This window comes from Hippichthys cyanospilos, chromosome 6 (assembly GCF_059441005.1).
Source record: "Hippichthys cyanospilos isolate Australia breed blue-spotted pipefish chromosome 6, RoL_Hcya_1.0, whole genome shotgun sequence".
Lineage (NCBI taxonomy): Eukaryota > Metazoa > Chordata > Actinopteri > Syngnathiformes > Syngnathidae > Hippichthys > Hippichthys cyanospilos.
In genome coordinates this window covers 22459213-22479152 of record NC_142374.1, presented here as the reverse complement: position 1 = coordinate 22479152, position 19940 = coordinate 22459213, and the positions used below count along the sequence as shown (strand labels likewise).

The 19940-nt window shown below is 38.3% G+C and overlaps 1 protein-coding gene across 2 annotated transcripts in view; it reads left to right on the top strand.

Annotated features, from left to right (window-relative positions):
- Positions 1–19940, top strand: part of shisal1b (shisa like 1b) — a 70104-nt gene that overhangs the window by 34261 nt on the left and 15903 nt on the right. Inside the window, exons 4-5 of one of the 2 annotated variants that reach the window (XM_088418350.1) lie at positions 3368–3508; positions 5946–6049. The gene's annotated coding sequence lies outside the window, so the exon portion shown is untranslated. Of the gene's footprint in view, positions 1–3217; positions 3509–5945; positions 6050–19940 lie in introns of those variants that run through there. The other variant, XM_088418349.1, reaches the window with a different exon arrangement.

Below are 19940 nucleotides of genomic sequence, written 5' to 3'. Positions count from 1 at the left end.
GACCTCATTTCCCAAGTACATTTCACATTCCACTCAATATTTCATAAGAAATGGAAGGACGTGTGTGGCTTTGTATTTACTGCGATACTGTCGTTGAAAAATCTGCGCTTTTTTTTTTTTTTTTCCTGATTGATCCTTACGGGTGATCGCTTTTTTCACATGGAGCAGGCGTGCGGCTTGATTGAAATAACAGATTTGAGCTAGCTTAAGTGTCTCTCTTACGCTGAATGTTGATTAGATGAAGAGCGCTACAAATAATATGTCATGTGGTGGGAATGTACTCAGTGGGAAATTTCTCCTGAAAGAACTTGCATACGGATTGATGATACCAACAGGCAGTGTGAAAGGATCTAGAGATCATTTTTGGACAAATTTAGCTTGGGCGGTCTATTTAGGCCGCATGATATCGCTGAAACTGTGAAAGTGACAGCTAACATTTGTTGATTTGATTAATTGAACATGTAAACATGATATAAATGACAAAACAAATATAGTTAAGGAAGAAATAAAAAGCATCAACGCAACAATTTAAACACTAGGTAAATTACATATGCTAAACTAATATGTTAGGTTGAGTCATCCTAGAACATTTAATAAATAACACACAACGAAAGATGACAAGAGACTTTAGATTCTTTTTGCTCGTGAAGAAATCGGATAGATTTCTAGAATAGAATAGAGATGAGAACAGTTACAGTCTTCGACCGCTCTGGAACACATCTGTGTCGAGTCTTAGAGTAGTCTGAATAACAAACGTCGACGCCTTGAAGGTTTTATCTATCTATCTATCTATCTATCTATCTATCTATCTATCTATCTATCTATCTATCTATCTATCTATCTATCTATCTATCTATCTATCTATCTATCTATCTATCTATCTATCTATCTATCTATCTATCTATCTATCTATCTATCTATCTATCTATCTATCTATCTTGCTAGCTAGCTAGTTAGCTAGTTAGATCGCTAGCTAGCTAGCCAATGTGGCCATTGATTTTTTATCTATCTATCTATCTATCTATCTATCTATCTATCTATCTATCTATCTATCTATCTATCTATCTATCTATCTATCTATCTATCTATCTATCTATCTATCTATCTATCTATCTTGCTAGCTAGTTAGCTAGTTTGAGTGCTAGCTAGCTAGCTAGCCAATGTGGCCATTGATTTATCTATCTATCTATCTATCTATCTATCTATCTATCTATCTATCTATCTATCTATCTATCTATCTATCTATCTATCTATCTATCTATCTATCTATCTATCTATCTATCTATCTATCTATCTATCTATCTATCAGGGAGAATGCTCTGCCGGTCAATCCTCTCCATTTTAGTTAAGTCGTATTGGGATTGAATATCTTGAAAAAACGTGAAAACACGTCCCTGGCATTGAATGACTTAATGGCACTCTTGATTTAAAGTTGAATGCATTTCCAAATCCCAATTTGCTTCATCCCATTGCTAGTTTTAACCTACGCAAAGAGAGTTAGCTGTCTAGATGACCTTAAAATGACGCAACGTAATTTGATTGATCGCGTATATCGACCTGAGCGGTCCGGGTACTCTCGGGAGACACTTAAAGCCGGACGGCTGCCTCGTCACGTCACCCGTCGGCAGAACGAGGGGCGCGTTATCGCACGCGCGCAACAGCGCTTTGTGTGCGCTCAATTAAATGTCACAAAAAGCTAGCATGTCACACACTTTCAATGGGATGAATGATGCAAAAATGTCAGCTTTGTTTTGTTGGTAGAACAGACAGCAAGCATAATTCACAGCTAATTCGTTGTCTTTTCTGTGTTCTCTTTGTTTTGCCGAATTTTAAACCTTGAGCGGTATCTTAAGCATTTTTGATACCGAATTTTAAACCTTGTGCGGTATCTTAAGCATTTTTGGGTCGTTTTTTTCCACATAATTCTTGAAGGTTTATAGTCAAGAGATGGCACAATCCTGGTTGTGTGATAACAAAGTGGTCATGCCATGTTGACATGTTACAATCCGGGTGAAATTTCAGTTCCCTAATGACTTATTTCAATGCTTTCACTCTTGATGTGAAATGCTATTAATGTAAAGATCAAAAGATTGGACAAAATACTGCACAAGGGTTAATTTTATCCACTTTATTTCTGGCTCATCTACTAGAAAATGGAGTCACTGATGACAAAGTGTATTTATGTAATATATATATAAATATATATAAATATATATATATATATATATATATATATATATATATATATATATATATATATATATATATATATATATATATATAAAAGCCCCACATGTTCCAATTAATTTGCTCTTAATTTGAAATGCGGAGAATCACTAAAGAATTGGAATATCAAACTGTGGCTAATAACGATTTACAAACAACAAAACTTTGCAAAGGAGCCACAGTGACAATAAACTGCTTCATGTTCAAATTGATTTGCGCTTAGTTTGAGAAAGGAAGAGGACTGCCTGGAAATAGGATTAACAAACTTGTTCTTCTTCCACTTCATTGTTGAGTCTCTTTTGACAAAGCATTTTGTATAAAACATTTATAAAAAACATACAAAATTCTGCAAAAGAGCCACAATAGCACAATTTAGGGAGAAGATGATTCATGTTCCATCTAATTTTCTCTTAATTTGAAAAGGAAGAGAACTGCTGAAAAATAGCAGTAACAAACTTGATGTTCATCCATTGTAGCCACGATAGCACAATTTTGCAATAAGTTGCTTCATGTTCCATCTAATTTTCTTTTCATTTGAAAAGGAAGCGAACCGCTGAAAAATAGCAGTCGCAAACTTGGTGTTCATCCATTGTATTTTTTACCAGAAAATGGAGTCACAAATGACAAAGTAGATGTCTCTTTAAAAAATGAGGCATACAACATTTTGAAGAGGATCCACTATAATTTAGTAATAAGTTGCTTCATGTTCCAATTAATCTGCTCTTTTTTTGAAAATAAAGCCAACCGCTGTAAAACAAGAATAACAAGCGTGATGTTTTGTGTCCAAAAGCATTCTAGTCATATCAAATGTTCACGGTCCATTGATTTCACTTGGGGAGAGGGGGTAAAGTGCACAAAATGGATTTCACTCCCAAGGTAAGTTGAGCCGAGCGCTAACAGGAAGTCTGTGCTCCTCTGGAGAGAAATGACGTTGGAAGGAGAGGAGACGCACAGCTAGATAAACATGCGCTCACGCGCGATGGAGGATCTCCCTCCAGCGTGCAACCGCACCAGCTCTCTCTCTCTCTCTCTCTTTTTCTCTTTTCCCCTCCCTCGCTCCATGCCTCCCTCTCCCGTGTGTTGTTTCATCTCACTCTGTCTCTGGCTCTCTCTTAACTCGCCCGCCGCCGCGCTCCCACAGATGAGGGAGACACCGGCGAGGAGGAAACTCGGGGGCGCGAAGAGCGCATTCGGTTCCTCATGAGCGACTCGTCAAGTTCCTGAGGAGGAGGATGAGGAGGATCGGCATTTGAGGAAAGAGGAGCAACAGGGTGGCTGGGAAGTAAGTCCCGCTTCTTCGTGTTTATTCTCATTTCTGGTTTCAAGTCGTTGTCCAAACACGGGATCAGTTTTCACTCAAAAGTGAAGTTCCTTTTTCGAGTTGTGCAAAAGTACATCAGGTGGAGCCTCTCGCTTTTTTTTTTTTTTTGAAGGCGTCACTTGGAGGCTAATCAGCAGGATTGGCAGGCAGGCGGCGCCGCCGGTGACTTGGAAACAGGCGTGTGGGTGACGCTCGCTTGGATTTAGGGAAAGAGAAAACGGGTGGGGGGGGGAGAAGAAGGAGATTCCCCTTTGTTCCGCCGCACACAACAAAAAGAAGCCTTCTTCGCGGTGAAATATTCAGCCCAGGGGCAGCCCCTGTCAGATTTGATGATTTGCTGGTGACTGGGAACCTTGTTTGAGACTACACTATTGCTGGCATGTGCATGAGATGGATGGAATGTGCCTTCATCCATGCACGCAGATAGCACACATTGCCCGGATGATGAGATCATAATATTCACTCTTAAACCAGGAATAAGACTGCGAACTGTTGACCAGCGTCTTCGTGTAGTTAACAGCGGAGAGTACCAGATGCTTTTTTGAAAGGGTAGGAGGCCTTTATTTCGACGAATTGATTTTCGGCGTGTTTTTGAGCATAAACGGAAAAAAAAGATATTTTTGAGCATGGCTGATTAGTCAATAATTTTCAAAAATATTGGAAATACGTGAGGATTAAAAAAGATCGTATTTTTGTGGCAGCAAAGTATGAAATGGACCAATTTGGGACAAGGGACATTTTGTTCTTGACGGTGACAAGTTAATAAATAATTTTAAATTTCCTCCTGAGATGCCACCTAAAAATAGTTCAAGACTTTTATTTATTTTATTCGTCCATGGTTTACATGTATTTTAATTCAGGTGCAATTTCCTCCATATCTTTTCGCTTATTACAGCATAAGTGTCAAATTCCAGTCCTCGAGGGTCGGTATCCTGCATGTTTTCCGTTTTTCTCTCCTCAACACACCCGATTCAAATGATTAGCTTCTCAGCGTTATGCAGGAGCTTGAAAACGATGCTGATCATTCGAATCAGGTGTGTTGGGGTTAGAAAATCGGAAAACATACAGGATAACGGCCCTCAAGGACTGGAGTTTGACACCTGTGTATTAGAGCTACCTTTCAAAATCCTTAGTAGACGACATCCGGGCCTTTCCAATTATGCCTCATGTAGTCATGGGAATACGAAGCTTCATGAACCACTTTTTTACCACATGACCATCACGACGCACATCTGCATAAAATTGACAGTAAAGGCATCAAACATTTTCCAAAGGAGTCACTATAACACAGTTTAGCATTAAGTTGCTTCCTCTTCCATTTAATTTGCTCTTAATTTGAAAAGAAACATGTACCGTTGTGGCCCGACATTTAAAACAAGCATGAAATGAGAGTTGTTGCTACCTACACAAACGGTGTTAAAGTTTTACGTACCCCCTCGTCTCCACCCCCCCAAGAAACTGTCATTTGGAATAAGGACAAAAACAGACAGCATCAATTATTAATATGGCTAAGTGGAAATGTAATTAGCATGTCTGCTTCAGTTCTAAAGTTTGTGGCTTTGGATTCTCCTGTTTCTTGTGTTCATTTTCTGCTACAGCTTTCTTCCACCTAAAAAATTTCAAGAGCTGATGAAAATGAAAGGATTATCAAAACTTATTCTAATCTTTATTATCAGTTTTACGGGGTCATGTCCGCTCTGTGCCACAGTAAAGCGTGTGTGTTAACCAGTGATGGGAAAATGAAGCCTCAGGAAGCACTTGTGATTTTTTTGTCTTTTTATTTGCTCCTCTAGATGGCAGTCTTGCTTTAAAAATGTAGTGGAAATTGAATACTTTTTCATTGCATTAGACTTTATCTTTAAAGAGGGAAACGTTTTGGAGCTTTTAAGCAGTTTACAATGTTGATTTGTCACTCCAAACAAATGTTTTGTTCATTATTAGATACATTTTTTAGCTTTCTTTGCTTATTCTGCGCTCTCACACTAGCCCTGCCCAAGCTGAAGAACTCTTATGACTCTTATAACTTTTATGTGGATTTTTTTTTTTTTACCTCCACTACCCCGCCCCCACATCACCCGCGCAAGAATAAATACATGACCTTAACTAAGTCTTTTAGTTTTATTTAGGTTCTGGAGATGAGGCGAGATTTTGCACCGGGTCAGCCAAGTAAACAGCAACATTTCATTTATTAGCTAGAATATTTTACTGTAGAAAAATCCAACATAAAGAGTAAATAATTCACCCCTGGACGGAACTATGGTTATGAATACTGTGTTCCCTAGGGGAATGATTTGATAGAAGGAACGGGTTCTAGTGAGGACAGTGTGTTGATGTTGTGTTGCATTTTAATGTCAGTAAAACACCTGTTTTTGGCCTGGTATTCACACTGTTGGAATAGTCTTCATCAACCACGAGGATGGGCAGTCAAAATGATGGATGGAGGGACGTTTTGCGGTCCGCCGGCATTGAACGACGTCATGAAGGGGGCGAGGCAGCCACACGGTAAGAGGCGCCGCCTCTCCAAGCAAGGTGTTTTACTGTAGTTTCCCAAATCTAGGTTGCACCTGTGTATAGGACGCTTTCTTAATTTTAGGGTCAAATTCTGGTATTTTCTATGTTATCGAGTTTTGGACACATCTTTGGAAACAATGTGAAATCTGTAGCAAAACAATAAATCTCTCATCTTAGTAAATTCTTCAGATTTTCTTACGGTCATATCTATAATATATATACATATAATAGTTATTTATCTACATATAATAGTTATTTATTTTGTTGCAGGCTAGGTTAAGTCTTTTTTCAGATTTCCCACATTGTGAGCGATCAGTAAACACCTCGCCAGTGTAACATTGAATGCAGTTGTTTTTCCTCTTCCTCTCGATGCAGCTCAACTTTATTTTGCCTTAAATACCCTAAGTTGCGCATCATCCATGTTTCAAAGTCAAAAACGAATATGTTTGCGTGTCCTTTAACTTCCGCGCGCTCTCAAACGGATCAAATTGTTTTATTCATATTTCTGTGTGTGTGAACAAGGATGAATGTTGAAATTATATATATATATATATATATATATATATATATATATATATATATATATATATATATATATATATATATATATATGAATTTAATTTATGTCCATATATTTAACTGGAAAGTGAAAAAATGCCATGATCTACGCCCTCTATACAAAGAAGACCATCTTGAGAGTTAAGAAAAATCGAGTGCTTCATGAGGCTTCATTTTCACTAGTGTGGACATACTGGTACAAAATTTATATTTTTGGCAGGGCATGATGATGTGGCGAATATTTTGACACTTGCTGCTAATTGAGGTAAACAGTATTTACATAGTCCAGAAATACAAAATCAAAGTCAGGAAACAGACCTTAAAATGGTCGCTCTCGCGATGGCAAACATCCTGACGTTATCATCTTCATCATCACCGTCGCCTCCGCAGGAGTGACTGAACACGTACGAGGTCATGCGGGTCGTGTTTGGCCAACAGTCATCAGCGGAGGTGTGTGTGTGTTGTGTCACTTTGTTTCGCTCAGATATGAGTGTGTGTCACATGACAGTTAAGACCATTACGTGTGTGCTTGAACGCTCCCTCATTGACTTGTGCATGCGCCCCACTAGAACATGGAGTTCTGTTGACAATGCATTTCAAAGCAAGGGCCTGTAAATTCGTCCTACCAACATTTTAAGCGGTACATTTGATACCACGTGGATTATGCTAAGTGTGTTTTATTTATGTTGCACTTCTCACAGAGGGGATTCACAAAGTGCTTTGCGTGGTTGAAGTACAGTCGTAAACATATGGTCAATGAAAGAAAAACACAAGTCAAAGCAGTTAAAAGGGGAAGTCAACTAAAACGTCCTCTTTACAATATGTTCTATGGAGCCCCAAGAGTGTATTCTGAATAATATTGCATTTATGAAATATGAATTGACAGACATTTTGTCTCTAGTTGTCGACTGAAAATGACATCACAGTTGCTTAGAGGTGAACCAGCCAATCACCACGCAGCTTTCGAACGCCACATGAACAAACTCAGAAAAGCACTGAAGCATGATTGGTTGTTATCTGAATCCTGAGCAACTGTGATATAATTTTCAGTCGATGGCAAGTGGCAAAATGGCCGCCCCCTGAGATGGCTAATAGGTGCATAATTCATACTCCACAAATGCAATATTTATTAAGGTTTTGTAGAACGTAGTATTTTGGTCACCATGTTTATCGCCGGGTTTACGTTCACAAAAAATGGATTGAACTCTATTTTATTATTTGTTTTTTGTTTTTGTTCCCTTTTTTGTAAAAAAAACAAAAAAAACGGCCATTTTAGTACTTGTCGAATGGAAATGACCACATTAGCTTAGGGCTCTTGTCACAGCCAATCACAGCTCACCTGTTTTCTGAGTTTGGTCATGTGATGCTTGCAAGCGGTCATTTCTTGAGTCCTGGGCAACTGTGTCTCATTTTGTTAGAGATAAGAAAATGAAGCCTCATGAAACACCTGCGATATTTTTTTTCACTCCACTAGGTGGTGCTCTTGGTTTCATGATTAATCCTAATGCAAAGGAAATGTAATGAATTTCTACTGCATCTTTGCATCACCCAAGGGAAAGCATTGAAGAAAAACAGTAGGGAGCTGAAATTTCACCCAGATGATGACATTATGACAAACCAAGAGGGTGCGTGCAACGGAAATATTTTGAATCTCCACTTCATCTTCAAACCAAGAGTGCCACCTAGAGGAGCAAAAAAATATCAAAGGTGCTTCATGAGGCTTCACAATCAGACGTTTTAGCGCTGTGGGAAATTAGCCAGCAAACAATATGCAGTCTTGCTCTCTGATATTATTCTTTGAAAACTACTTATTCATTCATCCTTTTTGTGCTCAAAGGAATACTAATCAAATGCCGAAGCAACTACTATACCGTATGTCATAATGTGATGAATACTCTGGAAGATTCGCTTATTAGCGGTCCTCTGTGGCAGGCATAATGCTAATATGGCCTCTGGATGAAAATGACTTTGACAGCGCACGCACACGCACGAGGCGAGGTGTCGTGACCAGAAGCTATCAAGGTGAACATTGGGAAGTGAAGAGCACTTGAGTTTGGGAAAAGCTCATCATGCTGCTGATGAAAGGCGATGATCACGAGCTAGGAGGCTTTAGCGCGCCTCAATGTCAAAAGCGCCACGTGTGTGCTATCTCACGAACATTACTATTAGTCAAAAAAAACATTTCAAGTTTTTCATATTTTAAAAACATTCAGCTCATTTTTATACTTTACAAAATCATTTCACAGGCCGGATTAAACTCATATTGCGGGCCAGAACCGACCCGCGGGCTTTATGTTTGACACTCCTGATACATATCAAAATTGAATTTATTTTCTGTTGTTTATTGTTGTCAAATTGTAGAAAATCATTTTTTTTTTCCACTGTAAAGTTATTATTCAGAGAATGAATCATACTTCTAAGTATTGTCTTTGCAATTAAACAACAACTGCCTTGTTTTTACACAAAAGGAGTTCAAATCAGAAGGCGGAACATCGAGGCAGCAGTGCCTGAGGCTACGCGCTAAAGCTCTTGCGCAGGCCAACTGGAAGAAATCAAACTCCAGCCTACTGATTCTTCTGGAAGAAATAAAATGTCAAGATCATTTTTTCTGAAGCTTTTCACGTTCTGGTTTTGGAAGCGCTAACTTTTACTAGCCTTGTAAATATGCCGTTCGTTTTAGGTCTGCATGAACGGTTCCTAAAAGCGCATCGGTTAGATTTTTAATAGAAAGAAAATCTTATCAGAAAATTCAATGCCACAGAAACAGGGACATTTTATTTTCAAATAAACTAATCCCTCACAAAGACATATTATTACGTTTTATTTTATTTTGAAGAGTCCAAACATTGAAACGCGTGTACTTATTTTTAAATGTATTTTTTCAAGTATTTCGCTAAAATGTAGGATCTTAAATCTTACATATATATATATATATATATATATATATATATATATATATATATATATATATAAGGTAGTCTTATCTTAATACTGTACTTACCTCCAGTAATGGACACCTTTAGTACTTAATTACAATGTATGTGTGCAACACTATTAATCATAAAATATTAGCATTACTGTTAATCATAAAAAAATTAGTGTTAATCATAAAAAATGTCAATTTTTTTCATTTATTAAAAAAATACAGCTCAATTTTTATACTTTACAAAATCATCTCGCGGGCCGGATTAAACCCGTTTGTGGGCCAGAACCGGCCCGCGGACCGTATGTTTCACACCGCTGTTCTAAATGATCATACTTGAGCAGTAAAACGACCTTACTCAATAAACGAAATAACAACATCCCGATAAAACTGGTCTCTTCTGTCCTACTACTCATTATCTACATGTCTTATACAAACATTTTCTTCCTGGCCTCCCACACAGCGAAATGTCAAACGTCAAGAAAAAAAACGCACGCAAAACGTCACTGCGAATGAACGGGGAGTGCTCACGGGTCGCTGTAATTGCAGGAAAATAACAGCGAGAAGCGCCAAGAATCATACAATAAACAATTGATGGTTTTTCTTACGAGACAATCGGATTCCTCGCACATTTAAAACAAAAAAACAAATTCCATGTGCGGTTTTTTGATGGCTCTAATTTGGTCGAGGTTTGTTTTGTTTATATTGTATGTGCCCTACGATTGGCTGTCAGCCACGCGACGGTGTATGTTGCCTCTCGTCCAAATTCTGCTGGGATCCACTCCAGGGTCCCTAATGAGGACGAGCATTTTAAAAAATGGATGGATGCGTGCCAGTCTGAATTTCTCTGATGCTGATTGGTGCAACGGCGCCTCCGGAATTTTTTCTTTGAGCCGACGGGTTGTGGGCCACCAAAACATTTAATTTGACTAATGATCTAATGTGCATTGACCAATAACGGGATGTTTAACATTTTTTAGTTATTAATTGAGTTATAAGGCAGGGGTGACAAACATAAGGGCCGCGGGCCACTTCTGGCCCGTAAACGGGTTTCATCCGGCCCGCTCGAAGATTTTATAAGTCTAAAAGTGAGCTGTTCTTTTTCAATAAATGAAAAACTTGAAATGTTTATGAATAATAGTGATACAGTATTATGGTTTTCTGATTAATAATAATGCTGTGCTAGTACTCTTTTGGACAGTAGTATAAAAGTATCATAATCTATAGAAAATTGTATAAGTACAAGTAAAATGATCCTTTTTAACATTGACACAAGGAAAAAGGAATTAAAAAATATTCAACAACTGTTAACTACTTTTTTGCAGCATTTATAAAGGTTCAAGGTTTGTCTAAGCCAGTGGTGTGAAACATACGTCCCGCGGACATTTCTGGCCTTCATTTCCATATCCATAAACTAATCATCTTCTTACTTCCTCCTTCAACATCACTAGCAATTTTGGGACCTATGGCTTACCAATTCAAGTTTGAATTAAGTACTAAAATGCACAATAAATACAAAATCTAACAACGCCTGAAGAGGGAGGCAAAACAACATAAACACAGCCAACCCCGCAGGTCATGACAGTTGTTCATGCCATAAAGCGGGAAAAATGCTGTGTAGAGGGGACGGAAAAATGTAGTATTCCGCTTCGTAATGTCCGCTGTACTTCAGTTTATACTTGGCAGTGGGCGTGGCCAGGCAGATACCTTCCGGTGGCGCCACTGGATTGGACAATTTTGCCGCTTAATTGTCTGAAATCGCAGTGACAAAGTGGCCTCATCACATCTCGCGGGCGCTTTGGGGCTGATTGATGATCCCGGCGGCAGCCGAATATTTCTCTTCCAGCAAGTAAAAATAAACAACAGCTGTTGTCATCCACTAATCACACTATACAGTAGCGTCTGCTTTTCCGCGCGGCCGTGCAGAAAAATGCGCCCGTTTAGTCTGCCCGCTACGTCTCGGCGACATTTCTTTGGGTCGGTGCCAGAGTTCAAGCCGTGTGTGTGCGTTCATATGAATTGATGAGCACTTGCCAGAGCTGGATGAGAAAATGTGTGCTTGTTAGACAGCGCGAGAGGCTGACTGATGACGTCTTTGATGCTACTTCTTTCCGCGTCGGATTCCGCCTATTAGATATGATCTAGCCCAGGGAATCTCACGCTTGAGCACACCGAGACGAAAAGCCAACTCCCACTTCTAACATCCGCTTTGCGGCTACTTATGCGAAAGTTTTATGCCGTATGGTACAAAGGAAATTTCTTTATTGTCTTCTGTTTTTTTTTTTTCATCAGAACTGTCAAACAGAAGTAAAAACATGGATCATGCAAAATATAATACATATTATAGGCCACCGCTTCTCGATTATTTACAGCCAATCACAGCACACCCCTTGTCTGCGTTTGGCTAACTGTAAAATATGAATTGAAAAAAATCAATCTAATCAAAACACAAGGCAACACAACGACACTTCCTGACGTGTAAAAGTTCATAGCTGAGAAAATAAATAGTACAGCATCTGAAAAAGATATCTATAAACCCAGCTAGCTCATTTCCATACAGTATTTGTGTTTATGTAAAAGGCTGCGAGCGTTCTTTGGGTGTTTGTGTGTTTCAAAAAGGAGACGAGGTGTCGCCTTGCCTAATATGCGCGGAGAATAATTAAAAAATCAACAAGCTGTTCGCCCCGCCGGCGGTGTTTGAATAGCAACGCCTTGTGTGCGTGCATGCGTGTGTGTTGGGTTCTTGTTTTTTCGCGACATAGTGGGACCAAATTTCTCTTCCGAGCACAAGAAGAAAAGAGACATTGTGACCTCACCACAGGGCAGGACAGCCTGTGGGTAGCCATTATGATTTTGTGAAGAAGATAGTAGCCACACACCACTATCGCGTGTTGATTCTCGCATCTCCTCCGTGTGTGCTCCCTTAAAATCCTTTAGGGCGGCGACATTTTGTAACTAAGGCTAATCTTATCAATAAATAGAGTGGGGTCAACAAGATGGTTCCCAGAGTGGTAGAAGATAAATAACTGCCAACACATACTGTCCGTTCTCCTCGCGAGCAAAACAAATCCTAAGTCTCTTGTCTTCCTTCCTTGTGTGTTATTTATGAAATGTTCTAGGTTGACTCAACCTGACATTAGGCTTGTTTTTACAGTATCGATTTGACTTGGATTTTTGTTGGGGTTTGTATAAGGGTTAGGCGATTCATTGCGGTGGTTAAGGTTAGGATTAACGGCTAGGAAATGCAATATGTCGATGAAATGTCCTCACGTTGATAGAAAACCCCCCTTCTGTGTTTGCGCTAGTGTGTGTGTTTTCAGGTGTGTTAAGCCAACAGAAAAATGACATTGATTCAGATTCTTTTGTCGTATTGACCCAGCGGAAAGAGTGAAATCACGCATGAAGGAGCGGGCGAAATGAATACACGGGGAAATGTATTTTGTATTTTGAGTTTTTTTTTTTTCTTCTTCCCATCTACGGTTGTTGTTCATTACATAAATTACGAGCCATTGTTGGGGAAATGCGCCGTCTTGCGCCTAATTGCGAGAGCACGGGGTGTTTTGGCATCGACGTACGGGCGCTTAAATATTCCGAGACTCGGCCCTGTTGCGCCATTAGCCGACCCGCCGGCACAAGCTGTGTTTAACCTTGTATCGAGTGCCCCCGCTGGGACCCCTCATACATCATTCTTACGTCTTAGAGCCGTAAACACAAATGCCCGCCGCTTTACTGTAGATCAAGTGCGAAATTAAGTACACTCCAGTTACCTTTTGTCCGAGAAGTAAATCCTAGTCTTTTAATCTGTAGTAGCAATACCGTATATTTTCGTACGTCTTACCGCGCGATTGAAATGTTCCGCTGGGTTCGCCGACTTGTTTTTATCGGTGGCCAAACGATTTGTTGGCTTGGAAACTTGTATCACGCCCTCTCATTGGATTTACAGGAATTAAACATTCAAATGTATTTGCAGATATGTTTTTAACATAATCGTAAGGTAAATTGTAAAAATATAGCTTTTTTTTTTCCATATTACCTGGTAAAAAAAAACATTATATATTTATATATATATATATATATATATATATATATATATATATATATATATATATATATATATATATATATATATATATATATATATATATATTTATTATTATTATTATTATGTTTTTTTTTACCAGGTAATATGGAAAAAAAATGCTATATTTTTACAATATATATATATTATTATGGGTTTTTTTTTTACCAGGTAATATGGAAAAAAAAATGCTATATTTTTACAATATATATATATATATATATATATATATATATATATATATATATATATATATATATATATATATATATATATATATTATTATTATTATGTTTTTTTTTACCAGGTAATATGGAAAAAAAATGCTATATTTTTACAATATATATATATATTATTATGTTTTTTTTTTTACCAGGTAATATGGAAAAAAAAATGCTATATTTTTACAATATATATATATATATATATATATATATATATATATATATATATATATATATATATATATATAATTGGTCGTGTGGGTGTATATGTATATATAGACAGTAAAATTAGATAATTGGTCGTGTGGGTGTATATATGTATATATACGTATACAGTATAATTGTATATTTATATGCAACTAATTATATATTGTGTGCATATATTTACGGAAATGATTGCAATTAATTAGCTCAGAATATATTGAAATGTGTGAAAAATTTGTGGTTCTTTTATGAGTAAATATGTCATTTCTTTTGATAAATGTTACATATCTCAACATTCATCACCCATATCACACATGTTTTTCCAATATCGTGCAGTCCTAGATGTTGTGTGCGTACCTCATAAAAATGAAACAAAATTGCCTTTCCTTGTTTCGGCTAATGAATGTACTGGATTTTGCCTAAGTTGCTTGAAGACATGATTAATTAACAATTAATTTGGCTTACAGTGATGTGATTTGCACTGCAACCCCCATAATAAACTGCCAAAATTAAAAGCCGGGAATTTGAAGGAGATTTTTTTCCGGGTGTCTTGGATCTCACGCATACAGTATAAACGTGAAGTCACAGCAGAGGAAATTGGTGCAAGTGCAAAGAATGGTCTAAAAAGTCCCCCGTCTCCATAAAGCCATTGATCTAAGTGACCTTCCCAGCAGAGGTGTAGAAGAAAGAAGCTCCGCCCGGGGGGGCGCACGAGGGGTTAAGCGTCCATGTCAGACAGCGGCCGCTGATTAAAGAGCCAGACGTGTCACTTTGGTTCAGTCTTCAGTCGGCGCAAATGGCTTCTTTTTTCAGCTGAGGCCAGGAGCGCGTCGAGCTAAAACAGCTCCGGGAACAGCCTTAACATTTGGCCTCCTGTTTAAAGTACGCTCGTTTTTTGTTTTTTTTTTCTTCCCCTCGTTGCTGCATTACAAGGTGACAGAATTCACAGCGGTGCCTCTTCTGAAACAAACGCTATTCAAATAACAAACTGTGCTTGTTTGCCACAGATGGCGCTTTTGTCTTTTTGTCTCTAAAGTCTCTGCCTGCTGGGCTGCTACATGCTCTGGAAAATACATAACGTAGCAGGAATTCCCTTTTACCAAGTTGCACACTGGTCCGCAATATGCGGCGAATAAATATTATTCTGTTAATCCCAAAATGGAGCTGCTGAGTATCAGGTTCAGTCAATTTACACTGTTTAATAAATAACAAATAAGGAAGGAAGACAAGAGACTTTAGATTGTTTTTGCTCACGAGGAGAACAGATAGAGATGCGTACAGTCTCCTACCGGTCTGGAAACACATCTTGTCGAGCCCTCTCTGTTTTACTCGGACGCAATTACTCGATTTTATAGTTAGCGATGCGCTAATGTAGCCTCATGGGCCATTTTTTTTTTTTTTCTTCTTTACATGAAAACAGGTTTAAAATAGGCCATGCATTGAAGGTGCGCCTTATAGTGCGGAAAATACGGTAAGGTTGTGTTTCTGTACTTCAAATTTAACAGCAAATCCAATTGTAGCACTTTTGCTAGGAAAACGAAGCCTCAATTCTTTAAAAAAAAAAAAACGGAATTCAAGTTGTTTATATTCAATCCCAGTTGACATTCACTGTCAAAATACACACAAAATAAACAAAGCAAAGAACGTTACTCTTTAGCTGGGCGTGAGTAAATTCCGATTAGCTTAATGCTAACAAGCGATGCGCTAATGTAGCCTCATGGGCCTTTTTTGATTTTTTTTTGCTTCTTTACATGAAAACAGGTTTAAAATAGGCCATTCATTGGTGGTGTGCCTTATAGTGCGGAAAATACGGTAAGGTTGTGTTTCTGTACTTCAAATTTAACAGCAAATCCAATTGTAGCACTTTTGCTAGGAAAACGAAGCCTCAATTCTTTAAAAAAAAAGCGGAATTCAAGTTGTTTATATTCAATCCCAGTTGACATTCACTGTCAAAATACACACAAAGCAAAGAACGTTACTTTTTAGCTTGGCGTGAGTAAATTCCGATTAGCGTAATGCTAATGTAAAACAGCATAGACAAGCTAATCGATAGCATAAATGTTATGACGGCACCAGAAGTGACCAACTGCTATGAAATCCCACTCACAATGTTATTATTCCTTTTTCGTATTGATCTATAGGGTGCGCAGGCCTGCTCCAGTCCAAACAGCTTTATGAATAATGTGCAGTCTGTGCGCAAAGATAATAACATATATAAAAGACTCAGTCATTCCTGAGTCATTATGACCTCAAATGACAGTCATTTCCAATTCAGCATGTAATACCAGCGCCCACCATAATCCTTCCCTGCAGTAATGACTAATAATAATCCCTTTTGCATATTATTAGTCAAACCGCAGGTTGCCGCCATTGTTAATTGGCGTAATAAAACTCGATTCACAGTCTGAGAAATGAGCTGAAGGGCTTTCTTTTTATGGGCGCGTAGACTTGCAGGAGAACAGGAAGTTAGCGTTCACCAGCGCGCCGAAAGCCGGTCTAGGAGAATTCGCTCGCCGGCGGGTCAGAGGCAGGACAGCCGACGCTTCCCGTTATAATCGGCGTCAAAATAATAGCAGCTGGGTGCAGTTTTGGTGGTTAACAGGACATATAACCGGCGGCCAAAACGACGAGTTAAAAGTTCATTCGCTCGGAGGGTTGCGCCGGTTCTTGCGTCACGGCTGGGAGGTCACATGACCTCGGCAATGAAGCGGAGTGAAACCAAGTCATATCCGGTTTCACTGCCTTTTTACGAGATTTAGCAGGTAATCGGATGGATTATAATATGTTCCTGGGAAAAGAAAATAGCAGCAATTACACGACTGATATTGAATGGACTTGCACCTATAGCCCCCACGATCAGAAACGGATATTTACCTTGCTGCCATTATGTGTCCACTAACCTTTCAGGGCAGCAAGTGGCTTTGTAATTATGCCCAACCCTAACGTCACCCTCTCACATCCTCGTGAGTAAAAAGAGTTCAAGTCCTTTGTCTTCCTTCCTTGTGTTTTTTTTTTTAAATTAAATGCTAGGTTGACTGAGTCCGACAGTTCCTGTCAGGGTATCAAAATAGATTTGCTAAAAGCCTAGATTACCTGTTAATTGATCAAAATCAATAACTGATCACTTTTATGATTGTTTATTTTTAAGTTGATCATTGCAACTGTAACCCTTGTATCTACACTTTGCAAAATATACATATTGATTTTTTTTCCTAATTTTGTAAAGGTGTAGCAAATAAAGTTATGTTTTTATTTCCTTCAACCACTCAAATTGTTCAGTGGCATCAGTTCTATCCATACATATGTCAATTACATTTATTATTATAGATTATTATTATTATAAAATAGTGTGGTCTGTAGTGTGTGACGTGATGATGACGCTAACTGGTGTCTACTGCCACCTACTGTATTAAGGTGAAACACAAGTCAACAAAGAATTTTCTGTTTGCTGACATAGTTTGACCGCCGCTTGACGTAATGTTGCAAAAATCGCAGTAAAATCAATGTCGTAAATCCTATTAAAATGCACCTCAAAAATTGTAAATATAATGCTTTTATATGGTCCAACATTTGGACAATGATTACTTTTGTACACAAAATCTCGCGCGTCCCCCTGCAATCGCATAGAAACGTCGGAATTGTTGCATTGTGAAATTTGTGTTGTTTTAATCATCTGCTGGAAATTTCAGCTCCCTACTGTTTTTTTTTCCTATTGGTTCCTTTATCATATCATAAAAAAAATCACAAGAATTTCCATAATTTGTATCACAATGCCACAAGGGTTCTTCCGCATGTTTTTTCCCGAATATTTTCGAACACATTTCACAAAGACGCTTGGCATGTTAACCAAGACTTGACGTTTTCTGCGGGTGTTAAATGTTTTTTCCGGGTACATTCTGGAAGCGGGTAAGGATTCCGTTTGTCGAAACAAATGTTTGATCGCAAGGGCATTAAGTGTTGTTGGCGCTTCACTGCGGAGTGTGTGTGTGTGTTGTGTAACTACTTTACTGTGGTGGCTACAGGGGACAATAACAAAGATGATAAAGCCGCTGCGTGGTTTGGCGCCGCAGCCTTGTATCTCTGTCCTCATGTCAGAAGAATTTCTTCTTCTTCTTTTTTTTTTTTCTTCTTCTTCTTTTTTTTTTTTTCAATTCCCACCCGGCTGCTTCTCGGGTGCTATTTTCAATCGGGGGTCAGGCGGATGACAACGGGAAAGGCGAGCAAGAGATATACCACGCGGGGTGTTAAAGTGAATCCCGGCAAACAACGGTGGCTTGCGTCTGTTGTCCGCATGCATCATAGATGACAATAGTGTGCGGCGAGCCAAGGACAGACGCTTGTGTAAATATAGCGCTAGCTTCAAGTTCCTCCGCCACGTATTTGATTTCCCTTCGAGATCAATTATATTTGAAAACAACTTTGTTCCGTAAGTCGACGCTTCTCAACCGTTTTTCAGTGATGTGCCCTCGGTGATTTTTGTTTTTTTTCCAGCCAAGTGCTCCCTAACCAACGCCAGACGCATTTCAGTTTAGGTAAAGAATTTAGAGTTCGGTGCGCAAACGTATGTAAATTTACAAAATAAAAGCATGGATTTTCTCGAGTCATTATTGCACAATTGAGTGATTTTGCGTCATGTTTGTAAAGAATGCCGTCATGTTCCCACCATTGCATCAGAAAACATTGGGTTAGCTTTGTTGATACCTGCACTTTAAAAACTGTTGTGTCCAAAAAAAAAAAGAGAAAATTAAGGGTCAAAAAAGGACTGCGTTTGGGTCAATAAGTCACTCATGTTCCAATCAATTTGCTCTTGATTTGAAAAGAAAGCGATACCGTTTCTGTTATGTCGTTAAAAAGTAGTCAATTAGATTTGCTCATACCTGCAGAATCACCCTTTTGCCATGATTAAAATAGTGACCCTCTAAAAACATTTGGGTAAGAAACGAAACCAAAGGGATTTTTACAAAGGACCAAGCCAATTTGTGGGTCCATTAGATCAAACTTTCTGCGTTTCATGTAAAAGGACTGAGCTTGGGTCAATAAGTCACTCATGTTCCAATCAATTTGCTCTTCATCTGAAAACGATACCGTTTCTGTTATGTCGTTAAAAAGTGGTAAATTTGATTTGCTCATACCTGTAGAAACACCCTTTTGCCATAATTAAAACAGTCAAACTCTAAAAACATTTGGGTAAGAAACGAACCAATTAGGGATTTTTAAAAAGGACCAAGCCAATTTTTGGGTCCATTAGATCAAACTTTCTGGGTTTCATGTAAAAAGACTGAGCTTGGGTCAATCAGTCACTCATGTTCTAATCAATTTGCTCTTGATTTGAAAAGAAAGCGATACCGCTTCTGTTATGTCGTTAAAAAGTAGTCAATTAGATTTGCTCATACCTGCAGAAACACCCTTTTGCCATAATTAAAACATTCACACTTTTAAAAACATTTGGGTAAGAAACGAACCAATTATGGATTTTTTAATAGGACCAAGCCAGTTTTTGGGTCCATTGGATCAAACTTTCTGGGTTCTTTCATGTAAAAGGACTGAGTTTGGGTCTTTAAGTCACTCATGTTCCAATCAATTTGCTCTTGTTTTGAAAAGAAAACGATACCGTTCCTCTTATGTTGTTAAAAAGTAGTAAATTACATTTGCGCATACCTGCAGAAACACCCTTTTGCCATAATTAAAACATTCACACTTTTAAAAACATTTGGGTAAGAAACGAACCAATTATGGATTTTTACAAAGGACCAAGCCAATTTTTGGGTCCAGTAGATCAAACTTTTTGGGTTTCATGTAAAAGGACTGAGCTTGGGTCTATTAGTCACTCATGTTTCAATCAATTTGCTCTTGTTTTGAAAAGAAAACGATACAGTTTCTGTTATGTCGTTAAAA